Source organism: Eurosta solidaginis, chromosome 3, assembly GCF_040869045.1.
Source record: "Eurosta solidaginis isolate ZX-2024a chromosome 3, ASM4086904v1, whole genome shotgun sequence".
NCBI classification, from domain to species: domain Eukaryota; kingdom Metazoa; phylum Arthropoda; class Insecta; order Diptera; family Tephritidae; genus Eurosta; species Eurosta solidaginis.
The window spans coordinates 90304233-90311461 of NC_090321.1; positions in this window are offsets into that span (position 1 = coordinate 90304233).

Sequence of the window (7229 nt, forward strand, 5' to 3'; positions counted from 1 at the left end):
GCCGTTTCGAGATATCGCCATAAAGGTGGACCCTGTTTGTACAATATGGGCATCAAACGAATGGTGTTAATGAGTATTTTAAAAGGGAGTGGGCCTTAGTTCTATAGGTGGATGCCGTTTCGAAATATCGCCATAAAAGTGGACCAGGGGTGACTCTAGAATGTGTTTGTACGATATGGATATCAAATTAAAGGTATTAATGAGGATTTTAAAAGGGAGTGGTGGTTGTTGTATAGGTGGTTGCCTTTACGAAATATCGCCATAAAGGTGGACCACGGGTGACTCTAGAATGCGTTTGTACGATATGGATATCAAATTAAAGGTATTAATGAGTATTTTAAAAGGGAGTAATCTTTAGTTCCATAGGTGGACGCCGTTTCGAGATATCGCCATAAAGGTGGACCAGGGGTGACCCTAGAATTTGTTTGTACAATATGGGTATCAAAAGAAAGGTGTTAATGAGTATTTTAAAAGGGTGTGGGGCTTAGTTCCATAGGTGGACACCTTTTCGGAATATCGCCACAAAGGTGGACCAGGGGTGACTCTAGAATGTGTTTGTACGATATGGGTATCAAATTAAAGGTATTAATGAGGGTTTTAAAAGGGAGTGGTGGTTGTTGTATAGGTGGTCGCATTTTCGAGATATCGCCATAAAGGTGGACCAGGGGTGACCCTAGAATTTGTTTGTACAATATGGGCATCAAAAGAAAGGTGATAATGAGTATTTTAAAAGGGAGTATTCCTTAGTTCCATAGGTGGACGCCGTTTCGAGATATCGCCATAAAGGTGGAGCAGGGGTGACCCTAGAATTTGTTTGTACAATATGGGTATCAAAAGAAAGGTGTTTATGAGTATTTTAAAAGGGTGTGGGGCTTAGTTCCATAGGTGGACACCTTTTCGGAATATCGCCACAAAGGTGGACCAGGGGTGACTCTAGAATGTGTTTGTACGATATGGATATCAAATTAAAGGTATTAATGAGTATTTTAAAAGGGAGTAATCTTTAGTTCCATAGGTGGACGCCGTTTCGAGATATCGCCATAAAGGTGGACCAGGGGTGACTCTAGAATGCGTTTGTACGATATGGATATCAAATTAAAGGTATTAATGAGTATTTTAAAAGGGAGTAATCTTTAGTTCCACCCGTCCACCCGTTTCGAGATATCGCCATAAAGGTGGACCAGGGGTGACCCTAGAATTTGTTTGTACAATATGGGCATCAAAAGAAAGGTGATAATGAGTATTTTAAAAGGGAGTATTCCTTAGTTCCATAGGTGGACGCCGTTTCGAGATATCGCCATAAAGGTGGAGCAGGGGTGACCCTAGAATTTGTTTGTACAATATGGGTATCAAAAGAAAGGTGTTTATGAGTATTTTAAAAGGGTGTGGGGCTTAGTTCTATAGGTGGACGCCTTTTCGAGATATCGCCATAAAGGTGGACCAGGGGTGACTCTAGAATGAGTTTGTACGATATGGGTATCAGCTCCCGCAGCCAATTCGATGTTAATTTCGCAAAACATGTGCTCCTATATATTTTAATCGTTTGAAATCAGGCGCGCAACCAGGGGGAGCGGTTAAACCCAGCCTCCACCCTCTCTCCCCACCCCCAAAATTTGATCCCTGGTCATTATTTGAGTAAAAGGAATTTTAAAAATACGTACATGTATATTTTGTTATGTCGAGTTTTCTAATTGCCATAATTGCCAGTTGCTAGGCAAAAAACAGCAATAATGACATTGAAAAGAGTTTTGCATTTTGTTATCACAATAACCCTGCAAAAATTGTTGGATTACGTGTTCCATTTTCTTCATGTTGGAGTACTCTAACAATACTCCTTTGCAATGCGTTTGCGGACCACCATCAGCCGATCATTGCTCGTTTTTAACGACCGTGATCACAACACGATGACGATCGAACAGAGTTGCCAAAAGTAAAATATTGCATACAAATAACTGATAATAAAATTTTACTTTGGCAACTCTGATAAAATGCAACAGCGCACTGGTTTTATGTATACATACTATAGTATAGAGAAATATTAGTTTCTTTATTCACGCAAATGCTAAATAACATAAGAATATTCGTAGTATAAAATATAAAAGTTGTATTGCCCCTCTTCATTTACTTTCGTTTTAAATTAAATTCACTCCGATAATTCTTTCCGACAACACAATTCCTCTTTAGTACTTTGGCATATGATCCTCTGTGGGTGCTCCATGGAGTACTACAGTGAAAGTACTTTGGAATGTACTCTCACGTATGTACTCTATGGAATACTCACAAACAAAGCGAGAGTGGGATCACGTACTCCTCTCCTAGGACATCGCAATGTTAATTGGAGCACATTTTTTGTATGAATACAGATTAGATTTGGAGCAGTCCTATACTCCCAAAGGAGTATTCCTTACATTATTTATAGAGTACTCGCGTTTTTTGAAGGGAACACATAAATTTGGTAGTTTTTCTTAAAGCCGGTACACATTTGGCTTTTGCGTCGTTTTGGCGTTTGCGTTGCGCAAACAGCTGACCATGGTTCAATTATGTACAGGTTGGCTCATCTCATCAGCTGATTTTATTTATGTCATTACATGGTCGAAGGGATTGTCAAAAGGAGATGGCAAACTCAAAATGAAACCAACACATTGGCAACATTTTACTTACACATACAAAAACTGCTAAGTTTTATGTTTCCATTCCATACCATTCGCACCAACACCAATACACAGATTTTGACAATTTGAACAGACATATTTTGTTGCTTTACAGATGAGCCAACCTGTATATAGTTGAACCATGCAGCTGACTTTCAACATACACGTCTGGATTACAACCCAGCAAACAAAGTAAACGTAATGTAAGTTTTTAATAAGTTTTCTCAAAAAACCAGTAAGCTTACAAAACCTTGATTTCTTGTTTATAAATCGTTTAGAAACAACCGTCAATCATTGAGATATCTACGAAGGCGAACCCGAAGAATACTTCCGACGGTCGGTTCATATACCGTTTAGGGTCATTTTCTGGAACAACTTCAATAACGATTTTTGAAGCATCGCACTTTGCTCGCAAAAGTTGAAAATATTTTGCCAATACAGGAGTTAAAAATATGGAGGCAAATAATAAAAGAAGATTGGACAATATTCTGTAACTAAATAAATAAAAAAATGTTTATATTAATTAAGCGGGAGTTGCTCTTATTGCTTTAAATGTATGAAAACATTTAATTGAAGCAATTTTTAATTTATGCCTTGTCCGTCCTGATGTCACGTTGTTTAAAATTTTCCCAAATTATTAAATAAAAAACTGTTTAGTCTAAACACCCCCAAAATTTATTTCTGGGTGCGCCCCTGTTTGAAATATATGTTATACAGAAAACAAGTAACAGTTATTTTATGCAAATTTGAACATGCACTTTTTCATAAAATCCATGCGGTATATCACGTCAGTTTTTCATGCATTCAGGGAGTTGCGTCCTACCAGAACGGTTTAGTTTTTCGGTGGGAAAAAGGAAAATTTTTAATCGTAAGTAAAGTGAAAATTATATGAAGAAAAGGAAAAATTTACAAATCGAAATAAAATTATACCCTAGTTGAGTTATTGATCGAGTTTTTAAGCTTTTTAAGGAACTCGATTCTGACGCTCAAGCTGAAGTTGATCCCTTCAGCGATGACGGAGAGCATGACAATGATCCAGATTATGGGCCAAGTAAGGAACACGAAAGATCTCGAAGTTCAGATAAGGAGTCCGATAAGGAAAATAGGCCACAATGTAGCACACCGAGAGCTACAAGTACTGACGTTTGTGAAAATGAAATCGGGCAGGACGATGCTGATTTGTGTGTCCCCGATGACGCAGTTGTGAGTTGCAATGAGAGTTCAGATGATTACTCAGCAGAGGAGCCTAATCTTTTTGAGACAGTCCCTGAAGAAGAGTGCTTTGAAAATGTTAGAGATATATCTCAATTTAATTTTGATTCTAGAAACTGTGAAGTGAAAACTAATGTTGAAGAAAAATTTTGGAATTTGGGATTAATGGCAGGGTTCTATGACCATAGCGCCAGGTACAAAATCAAAATGGTCTTTCTAGATTGTCGTTTCATTTCACATGTTCCTCCGTTATTCACAATTGTCGTCTTTCAGTGAGTTTTACAGCTCCGGCTCGCTCAATTCTCAGGGAATGCTCTGGATCATTGAGAGACTTGAAAAGCAGATGTCGTGAAATTTTTGCAAACCTGAAATGTGATAGGCAGATGCCGCCGCTGTTTTTCATTGAACTCATACGGCGAAAGGCTAAGCAGCGACATCTATTTTTGAAAAAGTAGGTTTATTAAAGGCAGCGTTGCCAAACTAAAAAGAAGTAATTAAAAAATTATCTGGCTCACAAATTGAACCAGACTTCTATCTGGATTTATCTGGCTCATATCGTTGTTGTTGCATTTACATGCAAATTTATTTATCTGGCTCAGGATTTTGCCACCGGATGATGGAAAATAGCTCCCCAAGCAAAAATGTACCCGTAAATTGACCAGTAAATGACTAAAATCTGTGTCGATGGAACACGTAAATCGTTAAGTAGCATTTGTACAGGGCGTCGGGCACTTTTGTGACCAGTCCATTCCGTCGTACCTATTTATTTGATTGTCCATACTGCTCCCACATATACGGTATTAGGTTATCGAAATTTAAACAAACTATAGTGCTGTACTGTTCTTACATCCACGTTAACTGGCAAATGGCCGTCATTTTTTAAGTTATATACCTGTAACTTTACGAGTATTTTTACGTTAATATGACCGCCTTTTGACTAGTATTACGACCGTCTTTTTACTTGGATTATATCTGAAATTGCTATATAAATAAAATATTTCTTTAATTCAAATCCATTAACATTTCTTTTATTCAACATTTTGCATTCTTTTATTCAACACAATGCATTCTACGGTCGACAAAAATAGACGGAGGGCCAACATACACGCACGTAAATATAAATTCAGCGCGTCACCAATTACCATCACCGCCAAAGAGGTTGAGGATGCCATCGGTCATGCTAAACCATCCAAAGCAGTCGGCCCAGACGGCATAGCCATGCCGATGCTTAAAAGCCTAGGGAAAGAGGGTTTCAAATATTTAGCACATGTCTTCAACCTGTCTCTTTCCACCTTTGTCATACCAGAGAAATGGAAAATGGCCAAGGTGGTCCCGCTACTAAAGCCTGGGAAACCAGCTAACATAGGAGAGTCATATCGCCCGATATCTCTCCTATCGCCAGTAGCCAAGACGCTTGAAGCCATTTTGCTCCCCACATCAAAGCAAATTTGCACCTAGCCTGTCATCAGCATGGCTTTAGAAAACTCCATAGCACCACCACCGCGCTAAATGCCATTAGCACCCAGATAAATTGTGGTTTAAATCAGAAGCCCCACCATAGAGCAGTACTCGTAGCGCTAGACCTATCAAAAAAAGCTTTTGATACGGTCAACCATGGCACGTTACTGCAAGACTTGGAAGGGTCTACCCTTCCCCCATGTCTTGAAAGGTGGACCGCAAATTATCTGGGTGGTCGGCAGGCATCGGTGCAATTGAGAAACGAAATATCAAAGCCAAGAAGAATTAAACAAGGTGGGTGGTGTCCTATCCCCACTTTTGTTTAATTTTTACATATCAAAACTACCTTCGCCACCAGAAGGAGTTACTATCGTTTCTTACGCCGATAACTGCACAATAATGGCCACAGGCCCGGGCCCAAAGATCGATGAGCTTTGCAACAGAATAAACGGCTGCCTCCCTGATCTCTCCAGTTTTTTTGCCTCGCGAAACCTGGCATTATCACCGACTAAATAATCCGCGACCCTATTTACAACTTGGACGTCCCAAATGTCGACCATTTTGAACATCCACGTCGATGGCTACCGACTGTCCTACACCCCAAAATCTTGGGTGTGACGTTTGATCAGGATCTACATTTTGTTGAGCACGCAGCCGCAAATGTTCCGAAAATCCAGAGCCGTAATAAAATCCTCAAATCCCTTGCTGGCAGTACTTGGGGAAAAGACAAAGAAACGCTCATTACCACATACAAAGCAATTGGCCAGCCGTTTGCGTGTTACGCGTCCCCTATATGGTCACCAAGCCTAAAAACTACGCACTGGAAGAAGCTACAGGCCTGCCAACATACTGCGCTCAGAACCGCCACGGGCTGTCTTCTTATGTCCCCAGAACACCATCTACATTACACTGAACGAGTCCACGGCGACGTTACTGATCAGTTTAACGCCTTAGAGATAGTTGGCAAAAGAAACGACATATACGATCAGAAGGCATCCGAAGACGACGCCTCAAAACTAACAATCAAAAGTAATAATTATCATTTCACCCACACACATTTTATAGTTTTTTCTTCCGGAGTTGGACACAATCTTTTCATAATATTACTTAACAATTTAACCCTTTCAATGGCTAAACCAAACTAGCAGTGAAATAATTTTTTTAGGGCAATATTCCCACCACTTAGGTCCTAAGAAGATATAAAAAAAATGGCATTTGATTTTTACCTGCTCGGGTTACTTTTTTGTGGGTGGTCCATTATAATGGACACAGCCATTCAAGGGTTGTAGAGCAATGTACATCCAATGTTATAGAAAACGTTAATGCAAACCCATTTTCGCCCAATATTAGTGTATGGAGGATGATATAATAGAAAATAAGGTTATTGATTGCTGCGTAAATGCCCTTATGGACTTTTTATTGAAAACAAATATATAAATATAATAATATAGAAATATTAGTTGTAAACAAAACAGAAGGTTAGGTTAGGTTGAACTGGCCCGTCCATGAGGACCTCACATAGACTGAATAAGTCCGTATTGCTACTAGAAGTTTGTTTTAACGACCAAACTGAAAAACCCTATCAAAATCCAGGACCTATGTTATAAAATAACTCCGACCTCTTGGCAAATACTAGAAGCTTCCTAAGGTTTAAGCCACTTGCTGCTTCTAGATCTGACAGCTGTATCACTCCTAATAGCTGGAGTCTTAGCCTGGCAGGCGCAGGGCAAGAGCACAGATCGTGCTCGATCGTTTCCTCCTCCAGCCCGCACTTCCTACATCTGCTGTCACTGGCCAAGCCTAATTTAAAGGTATGTGACGCCAGAAGGCAGTGTCCAGTCAGAATACCCGTCATGAGCCTACAGTCCTCTCTTTTTAATGATAGAAGCAACTTTGTTAGTGTAAGGT